This window comes from Myotis daubentonii, chromosome 3 (assembly GCF_963259705.1).
Source record: "Myotis daubentonii chromosome 3, mMyoDau2.1, whole genome shotgun sequence".
In the NCBI taxonomy this organism is placed as follows: Eukaryota; Metazoa; Chordata; class Mammalia; order Chiroptera; family Vespertilionidae; genus Myotis; species Myotis daubentonii.
Window position 1 is genome coordinate 132397778 of NC_081842.1, and position 15515 is coordinate 132413292.

Genomic DNA, 15515 nt, shown 5'->3' on the forward strand with positions numbered 1-15515 from the left:
TAACTCTACAATCTAACTTTACACTTATCAGAACTTGAAAAAGAACAGCAAACAAAGCCCAGAGTGAGTAGAAGGAGGGAAATAAAGATCAGAGCAGAAATAATCAAAATAGATATTAAAAAATATAAAAGATCAATGAAAACAAGAGCTTGTTCTTTGAAAAGATAAATAATATTGACAAATCTTTAACCAGATTAATCAAGAAAAAAAGAGGACCCAAATAAACAAAATCAGAAATGAAAGAGTAGAAATAATAACTGATACCAAAGAAATACAAAGGATTGTATGATATATTTTCTAATTTTTAATGATCCTATCAGATATTGGGCATTGTTCATGTATTTATTATTGCTAAAAGTAGGGATGTTGATATTTTTTAAACTTTCAATTTATTTAACAATATAAATCATCGGTGCAAGTTACATACATACATTAATTACATACATTCCATGTATTACATTTTATATACATTCTCTATGATGCTTCTAAAACCCAGCTATTACTATCCAGTCTCAGAGAGGTTAAGAACTTGTCTAATGACACTGAACTAGGCAATGACAGAACTGGAATTCCAATATTGCATCATGTTATCTAGTCCCATACAACAGTTAGCAGAGACTTATGTACTAAAATATGTGCTAACAAACAATGAACATAAAAATAACTAAAATTAATACTAAATTTTGAAATTCACAGTGAAATTTCTGAAGTTCAGTTTAACATTGTTTCATTTTTATGTAAATAGATCTATATTTATGTATGAATTACCTAGTTTATGGGAACTCTCCTGGCATCAGTACCACTTTAAATTACATACCATTTATGAAAGATGAGACAGTACAGTATGAGACATATTTTTCATGTTAAAAGCAAAGAAAGTTATACATTAGAATAAAAATGCCTCACTAATTATAGGTCAAAAAAGTACCTGCAACTTTGCTGATGTCACTATAACTTTTACTGAGTTATAATGACCAGTGCAGGAAGAGAGAAGTTTTATTGGAATTTCCTATGTTTTTATTTGAATTTTCATTGTTAAGGCAATTTTGGGTTTGTAGTGTATCTTAAGTGTATAAATGATGACATGGTCATGAATAGTGACAACAAAACTTTGAACCTCAACAAGAAAAATATAGATTTGATCTTAGGAAATGAGAGAGCATAACCAGACATATAGAGGCTATGGAATAAATTGGAATGAGTAAAGTGGATAGGTGGATTATATACTTTTAGATTCATCTCCCTCAGAGCTCCTTCCTTACATATGAAATGATAAGTTCAGTGACATTGCAGTATGGTGTGTTAAATGTTGCTAAGAAAGTAGATCCTAAAAGTTCTCATCACAAGGGAAAAAAGTTGTAACTAAATCAGGAGATGGGTGTTAACTAACATTTCTCAGAACACACATGTCAAGTCATTATGTGGTACACCTACAAGGTATTGATAGCTGTATGTCAATTATATCTCAATGAAACTGAAAAACTAAACTAAACTAAACTAAACTAAACTAAACTAAACTAAACTAAAATAAAATAAAATAAAATAAAATAAAATAAAATAAAATAAAATAAAATAAGCTTGCCACTGATGTTCCTCAAGGTAGGTTCCGGCTCTAAAACTGTGATCCTAAAAATGATGGTAGTGGCTATTTGACCAAACTGTGTTCCCTGTAATCAGGAAGCCATGGGAAATGGAGATGGCAATGGGTGGTTACTACATTCAGTTCTCTGACATTTTGTTTTTTAATAGCTGATGACAGACAGGTCCTTAAAAAGTGTTTTATGGAAAGGCAAGTATTAGAAAATGAGTTCTAGACATGTCTCTACATTTACTATATCTTCAAAAAAAATAGTGTTGTTTTCCTTGAACATTTTTGTTATTTGAATATGTTCATTTTTGGTTGAAAACATTTTTGTCAAAACATGTTTTGAATATATATATATACTTTTAAATAATTCTTTCTTTAACAAATACCTGTTTTAGTATAAATGTGATGTGGATACATTTGGAAATCCTTCCACACATTACTACTAAAAATAAAAAATTTTTAATATTTAGTATTTAATAATATCAATAATGTTATAAATTTTCAAAAATCTCATAAATGACTAGAATAATTGTTTTTGGAAAATACAGTCCTTTTAGTTTTTATGCAGTCACTTAAAATTTTATATAATCTTCAATTCTAAGTTTTTTTATTCAAAAGTTGTTGATATAAAAGATTGTGGCTTTAGCCTATTTGGCCCAGTAGATAGAGTGTTGACCTGCGAACTGAAGGTCCCCTGTTTGATTCCTGTCAAGGGCACATGCCTGGGTTGTGGGCTTGATCCCCAGTAGGGGGCGTGCAGGAGGAGCCAATTAATAATTCTCTCTCATCATTGATGTTTCTATCTCTTTCTCCCTTTCTCTTCCTCTCTGAAATCCATAAAAAAGAAAACATTTTTTAAATAAATAAATAAATAGATAGATAAATAAATAAATAAATAAATAAATAAATAAATAAATAAATTAAATAAATAAATAGTGATTGTGTCATATGTAACATTCTAATGACTTTGGAGGAATAAAGTTTAGATTAAGATTTTATTCAAAGTTTTTTAATTTTGAAATTTACAAGACAATTCTATATATTCAAAGCAAGGTTGTATTCGCTTAAAACACATTTTGATATTGATTTCTTGAAGAAATTAATCTAACATTAATACATGTTAATAAACCTATCAAAGAGAAATGAAAAGATTAAAAAAGAAGAAATAATGATGGCTGAACATGGCCAAAAATAGCAATACAACTGCCTTTATTTTCAATATCAAACAAGATTTAAAACATTGCTCTGACTCAAATTTTCAACCTTGTGAGCTTCACAATCTTTTGAAACATTTAAAAACATTTTGATAAGTGTTAAATACCAAATATGCTTATGTTTATTTAAATGGATATAAACCCTGCTAGACCTCTTGTACAATATAATGATGAACCATCTTATTCTTACTGAAAAAAAATTATTGTGACTGAGTAGAGGACTAAGACAAGACTAAGCAAAGGGACATGGTTGGGTGGATTAATTAGAAACTTGCTAAATTTAGAAATTCACCAAGATAAAAGTTACACTAAGCATTTTTTATTGGGGCTTGGCTTTCCAGACATACTGCGCGTTTTAATTTATGACACAAACATCAGCCTTTAACATGCTCATCTCTGCTGTGTCATCCATTGATGTATGAGACCCTGTGTACACAGGTTGGTTTATCTTGGATACACAGGAAGTTGAAATTTAAAAAATTTCAATAAGTAACATTTATATCATTAGGAACCAATCAATGTCTTGCACTCCACTTTTGTGATCTTTTAGTATAATACACTTGATCTTCACTGAAAGCATGAAAATACCATACATCATAAGATGAATTTATAGTAGAGGTGCAGAATTGCAGAGGGAGCTTGGCTTTTAATTACACATAATCTTTATGCATTCCCAACATTTCAGGTATTTGTAAACTTGTGTTTTAAATAGCAGTATAAGGAGATTGTGGATGTATTTCATCAGTTGCTATGACTAATACAAACCAAAAGATTATATCATAGCATTAACATGTGCCCTTAAAATAGTGATTTATTTGAGCCACGTGACACCTGTCTGTATAGGTCAGCTTTATTATCTTCACTTACAGCTGGCGAAACAAGGCATGGGAAGGTCAGAGGAATCTGAAATGTTACTGCACGTTAGTGGGGCCAGCGAAACTTGAATGCAAAATTTTAACTTTGGTGATTTCTGCTTAATAGTCTAGGACCGGAGTATTTTAAGATGTATGTAAGCTGAGAAATGAAAAACAAACAAATGAGTTAGAATAAGGACAAAAGCATGAATGTAGTCACTCTTTTGCAGTAAGTTAGTTGCTATATTCTAACTGTATCCAAGTGAGAGAAAAATGTTCAAAGCCACAGCCCCAGAAATTATTTTCATTCTGGTTTATAACAATGTAATAGCAAGACATTTCATTAAAAACCTGATCAGAGTTTCATCAAAAAAATATTCCCTTTCTCAATCTATTTCTCTTTCATTAAGACAGAATCTAAAGGTTTCTAAACTTTAAAGTGTGTTTCTAATTCAAAAGCATCTATAGGATTTCTTGGCAATTGTTTCAAGCACGGAGAAATAATGAGGCATCGGTATGTCTGCTACATAACCTTGCTCTACATATCTGCTCACCCAACCCAGAGGTTCTGAAGTCTTTTGGTGTTGTATGTTCCTTTACAAGTCTTCCTATGTTTAAATCCATCTTCTCTTAACTGAATTTTATAGCATTTGTTGGTCTATATAATTTTAATGTTGTCTTATCCCCTTTTATTCTTTTCTTATTTGAAATCAAGAGCCAATGACACCTGGTTTTTACCTTAAAAAATAAAAAAACCTCAGAGATGTAAATACTGTTATTAAAACATACATATATTTCTCTCTTTATTGCTAAAAACTTGCAATTCTTCTACCCTTTATCAAAGGAGCAGTTCTTTCATCCTTTTTATACTGCTTTGGACTTTGTCCAAATTTCCTATATTTCTCTGAAGTATAATACTGTATACATTACTTAACGCATGTGTCTAGTCTTGTGTAAAGTACTAAGTGTGATGTTAAAATAAAAGTGAATTGTAGGGTATAACCCTATCACTATGATATTATTAACATCTGACTTTGCCATTTATATTGTTATATTATTTGGTAATTAAGGTTCCATTGATACATAAAGAGAGTAAAATTAGAAAAAAACAATGTGTTCAAAATTAAAAACAAGGTTAATTTGAAAAAGTATTCTTGAAAAATGAACTATGCCTGAGGAGGTCAAATGCCAAATACTTAGATTCTGATAATATAGACAATAAGTCTAAAATTGTCATTCAAGCTTAGCATAAATTGATTCATTATACATACTACAAATATATATTCCTTTCCATAAGCTAGGTAAAATAGATATTCTGGCCTCATCATTTTTTTAGTTGTGTTGTAGCAAAGTTAGCAAATTATCCCTAAGTATTTAGTTTTACATTCTTCCCTTGGTAATGAAGCTCTGTGTTTTGCTGGGCACTTGAACAGTCAGATTCAAGATGACATTTGCCAGGACAAGAAGCAGCAGCAGCAGCAGCAGCAGCAAGAAACAGACACAGGCCACGTTAGAGCCTATGGAATGCAATGACCACATGCCTGTCCTGCCTTTCTCCCCTTTTAGATGATGTAATGCAAGGAGTGGCGATCTCAGACAAGGAGATGAAGCCATGCATTGAGGATGGCAGAGTGAAAAGCAGAGGGAACCAGCTCCCACAACTCCCTGAAACTACCATGTCATTCTTAGGTTACTTCCTTCTAGACTATTACATGGGAATGGGTCAATTTCTATGTTGTTTAAGCCACTGTGGGGTTTTCGTTACAGCAGCCAAACATTACTCTTAACTAACACACAGTATTTGGAAAAATAAAAATATATTTATTCTTACATTTTAAGACTTAGTTTTTAATGTTATTTTTGCATTAAAAAGTTTTTTGAATAGAACTAGAATTAGTCAGGGGAACATTAATATTTATTCACTGCTGTTTGTAATTGTGTACTACACTTTTAAAGGTTTTATACTTCACTTTAAATCTAGAATATTTTAAACATGAGCATGTAGAATTACTAGGCTCATTTTGTACCTTAATGTTTCCATGTGAATTTGGCAGACAATGTTCAATATGAAACATACTAGTTTAACTGCTGAAAACTAATTTATTTAAAAATTTCATAACACAGGTGAAAATGGAAAACCATTCCCACAGCTTAAAATATAACCATTTGAAGTGTTGCAACAGCCTTTTTGTAAGTAAAGAGTAAACAGTTATAATTTATTTTCCACAGAGATAAAAGAGTGCATTAATTTGCTATTAAAATATACATTGTGTTTACTTTATAATGAGAAATATACTAAATTCTATCATGCCCTCATAGGATTAAAGACTAGTAAATATTATTTATTCCAAGGAAACTGAAGTCCCCGAAACCCCTTGTGATTATAGGTATTTGTTTTATTGAAAATTATTTTTTGATATATGAAAACAAAATTTATTAAATTACAGCTATGGAGTTTCCCCTGCACATTAACTTTGGCTGAAGAAATGTAACACTCCACTTTGTGAGCGGCAGAGGGGGGCCTAATAGCACTGAGTCCTCTTTGATGTAATTGGTTGAATGTTCCATTAAAATAAAATTTAAAGATAGCATTTTATTTAAAAAATTACAATATTTCACAATGAAGCATGTAGGTATAATTTCCTTATTATTTCAATTTTCTTTTGTTATCAATTTTGTTAATTTTGTACATCCAGCAACACCAGATGTACAAAAAGCATTCAAAATTCATGTTCTCCCCATAAAATATCCAACTCTTGTTCCTAAAGCAATTTTATGTTTTTATATTCAATGCATTTGCATTGTATCATTTTGCAATGCTACTGATTTTTTTAATGTACATTGGTAGTTTTGAATTTAATACACATAATCTACCTTGAAATGTGGTTAGTGAGAATACTCAGATTTTCATTTCTAGACTTACAAAGCATCACAAAATTTTTTAAAGTTTGAGTGTTAATTTAAAAAATGATCAATATTTGCAAATACATTTTATAATATTTCTGAACACTCTTAAAACAATCCTCTGCATTAAATATACTCTAGAATATTCTCTGTAAATTAATGTGGACCAGGAGCTGATTCTTTTTCGATAGCTTCTATGCCAAGAGATAATCAACAGCATGTAGGCATTAATAGAGGTCTTTATTTGAATCAAACAAGTAATAAAAAAGCCACCTAACTGAATGAGGTCATAAAGAACGTATTCTAGCCAATGAGCCTGCTGGTGTAGACAGAGGAATGCATTCTCAGTGGAATCTACAGGGCTCAGTGGTGATTATTCCTCACCTGCTGTGCTACTCATGTCTGAATCTCTCTCTCTCTCTCTCTCTCTCTCTCTCTCTCTCTCTCTCTCTCTCTCTCTCTCTCTCTCCTCTGTCTTGTGCACACACACACTTGTTATTTACTGAGTTCCAGCTGTGTGTCAGTTTCTATTGTTAAGAACTAGGATTATAAACTAAAGAAGGAGCCCTACTTTAAACAATTTTAAATTTAATAATGATAAGAGGATGACAGATTACAGTGTGTTGTAGAAAGTATGTATGCATTATTTCCCTACTCTTGTATTTTGCTTGCTTCTCTTATTAGGACCTTGGTATCACCAGAAAACTCTTGTAGCATTATTTGCTCTGATGTCATTCTCCATAATAGCTAATAATTACACCTATCATTTACTGACTATGTATTAGATGACAAGCACTGTTCTAAGCATTTTAAAGTCATTAACTCATTAAATTATTATAACAACCTTAAAAGGTAGCTACTATTATGATCCCCATTTTTCAGATGAGGTAACTGAGGCTCAGGCAGGTGAAGTAAATTGTTCAGTGTCCAGCAGGTAATAATGAGTGGGGAAGTCAGGGATTTGTATTCAGGTAGGCTGGCCCAAACTTCCTCCATGAACTGTTACCTTCCTCTTCCCTACCAAGACAGAGCTTTCATTTAGCTCATGGACAGAACTACTGCTCATTTGTTGTTTTTTATGATGGTGATCTGAGTGCTGATGTTACGCAGCTCTAAATTGAATGTAACAGCAAAAAGTCACAAAGCTTCCGATGTTGGTTAAGTATCTAAGCAATATTTCCATATTTTCCTATACATTCTTTTCGAAAAAAAACAACAAAAAGCGCAAAGCCTAGAAGCCCTAAATATTTCATTAAACATTTTATATAGAAGTTGGAACAATCATAAACAATATAATTGGATAATTTTTCTCTTCCTCATGTATCTCTGATGACTAGTGTGCTCCCAGCTCAGTAAGAACACATTAAGCCAAATAGAAAGGAACCCGGTACCCGTGAGATTCATTCCCAACTCACACTTGTGGAGATCTGCATTTCTGTTGCTGATGAATGTGTTGGATATGCACACTGCACATCCCTGGCCAACTGGCTGCCTGAGATCTGAGCTGATCAGTGAATTGTTTTGGTTCATAGTCATTGCTTTATTTCACTTTTTCCTATTTCTTTACATGTTATCTCTTCTAATTCTTAATGAACCTCTGGTAAATGAGAACTTGATCAATGGAATATTTGAAGGTATATTCAATGACACTGCAACTTATTTTCCATTCTTTTTAAAATGGTGGATTGAATGGTTTAAAAACTCCAACCTGGAAGCCAAAGAAGTATGGGATATCATGTAACATACCCTTTTCATGCATATTTGAGTTTTGGAAGATGTAGAAGAGTACAACATCAAGATTGAAACCTGATGTAAGCTATGGGCTTTGGGTAATAATGATGTGTCAATGTTAGTTCATCGACTATAATGAAAGTACCACTATGATGGAGGATGCTAATAATAAGGGAAGCTATTTATTTGTGGGGTTTGAGGTATATTGGAAATATCTGTACCTTCTTTTCAGTTTTAGCTATTAAAAATAAAGTCTATTTTTTAATTTTTATTTTTTTTACATTCAATATTATTTTGTATTAGTTTCAGCTATGCATCCTAGTGGTTAGACAATCATATAGTTAACAGTGCTCCCCCTGAAACTTCCAAAACCTCCCTGGCAGCAAACATAGCTATTACAATATATTGATTCTATTCCCTATGCTGGACTTTACAGCCCTGTGACTATTTTGTAACTGCCAACTTGTACTTCTCAATCCCTGGACCTTTTATACCCAGTTATCCAACCTCCCTTCCCTCTGGCAACCATCAGTCTGTTCTCTGTATCTATGAGTCTGTTTTGTTTATTTGTTTATATTGTTCTTTAGATTCCACATATAAGTGAAATCATATGGGATTTGTCTTTCTCTGACATGTTTCACTTAGCATAATGCCCTCTAGGCCCATCCATGCTGTCACAAATAGTAATATTTCATTCTTTTTTATGGCTGAATAATATTCCCTTGTATATATGAACCATAGATTTTTTTATTCACTCATCTATTGATAGGCACTTGGGTTTCTTCCATATCTCGACTATAGGAAATAACACTGCAATGAACAAAGGGGTGCATATATTCTTTCAAACTAGTGTTTTATTTTTCTTTGGATATACACCCAGAAGTGGAGTTGCTGGGTCATAAGGCAGTTCCATTTTATAAAGTCAATCTTTTAAAAAATATGTAAAGGAAATCTTTAAAGAATGTATATGAGAAAGGAACTAATAGTCATAGTTGAGAGTTCCTGCTAATTACATTGTTCTATTGAGGGCATTTGCCAAATAATGAAGACTGTTAGATTTTAATAATCATTTAAGAATAGTAAGAAAGGCCTTGAGCCTGCAAAATAGAAGGCTAGCATGGAGATAGCTCCAACATATATTTCTAACATTTTCTAATCACTATTCTTTCTGAAGAAATATTACAAAGTTAAATCTGAGTGTGGGCTCTAGACAGGAAAAAGGGCCTCCTAAGAACTTTGATCTATGGTTAACACCTTTGAATGAGTCTGAGGTCATATGTGTAATACCCACATGATTAAAGAAATCCCCCCCCACCCCCCCCCCCCCAAAAAAATAAACAAACTCCAAGTGGTACATATTTCAGGTCTATTTTAAGCACTTGAAAATTATTGTGAGGTGGCTGAGAAAAGCAAATGCCAGTTCCCTCAGAATAATGTAGTAAGACTCATGTTTCAAGTATTCTCATAGATAAAAATAAAGCTATATCAAGAATGAGCTCACAATCCAAAATTACAGAACACAGAGAGAAATAAATTACCATGAGCAACTTAGTACATTGGATACGAAAGACTTTGTGATAATTCAATTGAGTTCTAAATCCAGAAAATATACATTATTCTCAAGAACATCAACAAACAATGATGCAAAAAATAGTAAAACATTTTGAAATTTATCAATGCATTTCCCCATAACTTAGGGGTCAAAGAAAAAATAAAAAAGGAAACTTGAAGATACCTAGAACTGAATAATACCAAAATATTATCTCTGACAATATAAGGGCTAATATTAGAGTCCTACTAGATTGAAATGTTATCATATATATATTACATATAACATTTAAAGATATTATAGACTAGAGGCCCGGTGGACAAAAATTTGTGCACTGGCAGGGCGGGGGGGGAGGTGTCCCTCAGCCCCACTTGTGCCCTCTCACAGTCTGGGACCCCTCGGGAGATAATGACCTGCTGGATTAGGCCCACTCCCGGGTGGAAGAGGGCAAGCCCAATCCCTAGGTGCCTGCCCCGCAGCCCCTGGTTGGGCTCAGAGCAGGGCTGACTGGGGAGTTGGGGCGTCGCCCCCTGTCATGCACAGAGCAGGGCCCATCAGGGGGGTTGGGGCTCCGCACCCTGTCACACTCAAGGCAGGGTCGATGGGGAGGTTGAGGCACCACCCCCTGTCACGCACAGAGCAGGGCCCATCAGGGGGGTTGGGGCTCCGCACCCTGTCACACACAGAGCAGGGCCGATCAGGGGTTTGGGGAGCTCCCCCTGTCATGCACAGAGCAGGGCCGATCAGGGGGTTGGGGAGCTCCCCCCTATCAGGCACAGAGCAGGGCTGATCAGGGGGTTGGGGCACCTTCCCCTGTCCCAAGCAGAGCAGGGCAGATAGGGAGGTTGTGGCCCTGCCCCCTGTCACACACAGAGCCACAGGGCGGTCAGGGGTTTGGGCACTGCCCCCTGTCACGCTGCTCCAGGGGCCAGGAGGCCTCGCGGCTCCGCTGATCCCGGTGATGGGAGATATGTTACCCTTTTACTATATAGGCTAGAGGCCTGGTGCACGGGTGGGGGACAGCTGGTTTGTTCTGAAGGGTGTCCTGGATCAGGGTGGGGGTCCCGCTTGGGTGCCTGGCCAGCCTGGATAAGGCGATGATGGCTGTTTGTATCTGGTCACACCCCCTTCAGGATGGGGTCCCCACTGGGGTGCCTGGACAGTCTGGGTGAGGGGCTGAGGGCCATTCAGGCTGGCAGGTGACTGAAGCTCCCAACCGCTCCTTTTTTCCTTTTTCTTTTTTATTCTTGGATTTATGGCTGTCACTGGAGCTGAGACCCAGCTTTAGCTGTGAGACCTCACTGCTGAAAGCAGGTTTCTGGCTTTGTTTACTTTCTGTATTTGAAACTTTGTTGTGACTCCAGCACTGAGATCCCGGCTGACTCAAAACAGGCTTCTGGGGTTTTGTTTAGCTTCTATATTTGTAACAATGTTTCTTAGCTGCTCAGAGCCCAGCGGCGGCAGGCGGGGAAGGTTGGAGTCCTCCGTCACTGAAGCAAGCAAGCCTCCTGTTCATGTCAGTAGCCTGGCTGCCGGCCGACATCTTGGCTGGCAGTTAATTTGCATATCGCCCTGATTAGCCAATGGTAAGGGTAGCAGATGTACGGCTAATTACCATGTTTCTCTTTTATTATATAGGATTCTAATTATACAGAATTAAATGTCTATATAACAATATTATATGAAATACTAGAGGCCTGGTGGACCGGGCCTCTAGTGTTAAATATATTTATACATATATATTTATATATATAATTTTAGAAAAGAAGGGTTGAAAATGAATTCGCTAATTCTCCAAAGTAACAAGCTGGCAAAAACAAAAAGACAAAAAACAAACCTCCAATCCAAAGAAATTAGAAGAAAGAAAATAAGATTGGATTAGAATGCAAAGTTAAACTGGTAAGAATCAACAAAACTAAAAGTTGGTTTTTTATAAAGATTATGGAAATAGATAAACCTTGAATTACACAAAGAAAAATTAACCCAAAAATACACTTGCAAGACATGGCCTATATGAAAAGAAGACCTCAAGAAAACACAGAATGGAATGCAAGGACAGAATGAAGAAAGTAAGGGCGACTGCAAAGGCCAATATTGGTGCTGGCAAAAAGAAGGAGTAAAGATTCATTAGTGACTTTGTAGTGATTATGCAGATTTTTCATGAGAGGATTAATAAGCTAAACTTTTTTTTTTTAATATATTTTATTGATTTTTTACAGAGAGGAAGGGAGAAGGATAGAGAGTTAGAAACATCGATGAGAGAAACATCGATCAGCTGCCTCCTGCACGTCCCCCACTGGGGATGTGCCCACAACCCAGGTACATGCCCTTGACCGGAATTGAACCTGGGACCTTTCAGTCCGCAGGCTGACGCTCTATCCACCGAGCCAAACCGGTTTCAGCAGCTATACTTTTATGTATCCAAAAATATCACTATTTCTATAATTCAATAACAGTTAAAATAAAACATTTTAAATTATTCAATTTATAAATAACAAATATAAAAAACATGCCCCCCCAAAATATGCAAGATCTTTGTGTTAAAAATTTAAAACTTAATTGAGAAATATTGAATACCTAAATAAATAGATAGACAATTTAATGGATAAAAAAGATACTCAGTAGTGTAAAGATGCCAGTTTTATCTAAATTAACTTGTAAAACCAAATTAATTTTAATCAAAATTCTAATCTTTTTTTGGAGGTGGTCAAATTACATTTTTTCTATAGAAGAGCAATAAGATTACAGCAGTCTAGGATAAGGAGGTAAAGGACAATGCCTTAGCAGATATATCAAGACTTACTATCCTATATAATAAAGAGGTAATATGCAAATTGATGCTCACTCTGTCATGCTGTCACAAGATGGTTGCTCCCACAGCGGAGGCAGGGTTCCTATAATGAGCCATAATGAGTGATCAGCAGGGACCTGAGGCTGCAAGGTGCAGGGCTGGGGTGGGGGACCTGAAGCCACACCCCCCACCTGGCGGGGCTTGATGGAGGACCTCAGGCCATGCCCCACCCTGAGCTAGGGGACCTGGGGCTGCACCCCATTCCCAAGGGGGCTTGACAGGGGACCTGAGGCTGCGCTCCCCACCTGGCTTGACTTGGGTCTTGTGTGATTTTGAGGTGCACACGGGTGGGCAGGGACTTGACTCTGGGTCCTGTGGTGCACCCCAGACTCTGACAGGAGGAAGATTTTCATATAAATTTTACTAATTTTCTTTCTTCTCTGACACTTCTATTATAAAGAAAGGGCAAATAGCAATATTAAATTATTTCCTCTAATTAATTCCCTTTTAATGTGCACGAATTTCATGCACTGGGCCACTAGTAAATGCATAATTATTACCATGGTATGGTAAGTTTGCATACAGAACAATGAAACAGAATAGGAAGCCTAGAAACAAAACTACATATCTATGGGGAAAAAATCACTTATGAAAAACTTCCATTACACATCACGGGGGAATGGATAGATTAATCAACAAATATGCCTAAGCAATACATCCTTGAGAAAGTATTAATTCATTACATATACAATTCTCCATCAGTAGGGGAGGGGATACTAAAGGGAACTATATATATATATAGTCATGTGTTGCTTAACGACAGGGATAAGTTTGAGAAATACACCGTTAGACAATTTCCTCATTGTGCAAACATTAATAGCGTGCACTTACACAAACTTAGATGGTATAGCCCACTATACACCTATGCTACATGGTGTAGTCTATTGCTCCTAGGCTACAAATCTGTACAGCATGTTACTATACTGAATACTGTAGATCATTGTAGTACAATGATATTTGTGCATCAAAATTATATATAAACATTAAAATTTCACAATAAAAATACATTCAAGAGACAAAAATTGGTACACCATTACAGGGCACTTACCACAAATAAAGTTTGCAAGACAGGAAGTTGCTCTGGGTGAGTCAGTGAGTGAGTGGTGAGTATGAAGGCCTGGGACATTACTGTACACTACCATCCTATCTAATAAAAGAGAAACATGAAAATTGACTGTACCTCTGCTATGCCCACAAGCCACGCCCACATGCCAATAAGAACAACTATGCAAATTAACCCAACCAAGATGATGGCTGGTGGCTACGGAGCTAGAGTGAGCAGGAGGCTTGGGTTGGCCCCGGTGATGGAGGAAGCCAAGCTTCCTGCTGGCCCTGGTCAGCTGTGGCCTCCGCTCAAGGCTACAAAGTTTTAATTATAGAAGACAAATAAATCCCAGATACCTGCTTCCAGCTGGCCTGGCCTCCGCTCACTGATGTGCTGGAAAAAAAAAAAGAGAGAGTTAAAAAGGAGGGGCTTGGAGCTTGGGTCGCTGGGATCTTGGCCAGCCTGGAAACAGCCATCAGTCCCTAATCCAGGCTCTCCAGGCACCTCAGTGGGGACCCCCATCCTGAAGGGGCTGCAGCCAGCCAGCAAACAACCATCAGCCCCTCACCCAGACTGGTCACACCTCCATGGGGTGAGGATCCCCACTGGGGGGCTTGACTAACCTGCAAGCAGCCATCAGCCCCTCACTAAGGCTGGCCAGGCACCCCAGTGGGACCCCTACCCTGATCCGGGACACCATTCAGGGCAAACCAGCTGGCCCCCACCCATGCACCAGGCTTCTATCCTATATAATAAAAGGGTAATATGCAAATTTACCCTAACAGCAGAACAACTGGGAATGACTGGTCACTATCACACACACTGACCACTAGAGGGCAGACGCTCAATGCAGGACCTGCCCCCTGGTGGTCAGTGTGCTCCCACAGGGGGAGCTCTGCTCAGCAACAAGCCAGTCTTATGCCTGCCAGCACAGTGCTGGTGGTGGGAGCCTCTCCTGCTTCCTCAGCAGCGCTAAGGATGTCTGACTGCAACTTAGCCTGCTCTCCGCTGGCAAGTGTACATCCCCCGAGGGCTCCTGGGCTGCCAGAGGGATGTCTGACTGCCAGCTTAGGCCTGTTCCCCCAGGGAGCGGGCCTAAGCCCGCAGGTGGACATCCCCCGAGGGTTCCCAGACTGTGAGAGGGCATAGGCTGGGCTGAGGGACCCCTCCGAGAGCACAAATTTTTGTGCACCAGGCCTCTAGTAAAATTTATAAACAGGCTACACTAAATTTATAAAAATATTTTTCCTTTCTTCAATAATAAATTAATTGTAGCTTACTATAACTTGTTAACTTTTGACTCTTTTCCAACTTTACTGAGCTTAAAAAAAAACATATTGTACTGCTATACAAAAATATTTTTCTTTATATACTTATTCTATAAGCTTTTTTCTATTTAAATTTTTAAATTTATATTTTTATCTTTTTTTAAAAGACTATGACACAAACACACACATCTGTCCCAGTGGGAGGTGTTCAGGGCAGTAACTCACAGGGAGCTGTCATCTGTGATAGCAGGGCCGTCCTCTGGAACTGCTCCTGTGGGACCTGCCTGAGGCTCTTCTTGAGGAGGTGTCACTCTTTTTAGAAATATGTCCATGGTGGTTTGCTTGTTTTGTTTGTCATCGTGGATGTAAGCAAATAATGCTTCATTAAAATTTCTCTCTATTAATGAAAACCTTTAGATGTTGGGGTTCATATTTTTAAGCATGTCAAGGAACTTGAAGTCTGTGACAGCTTCTGCTAATCCTTTCTCCATTTTGTAAATGTTCTTTTTCT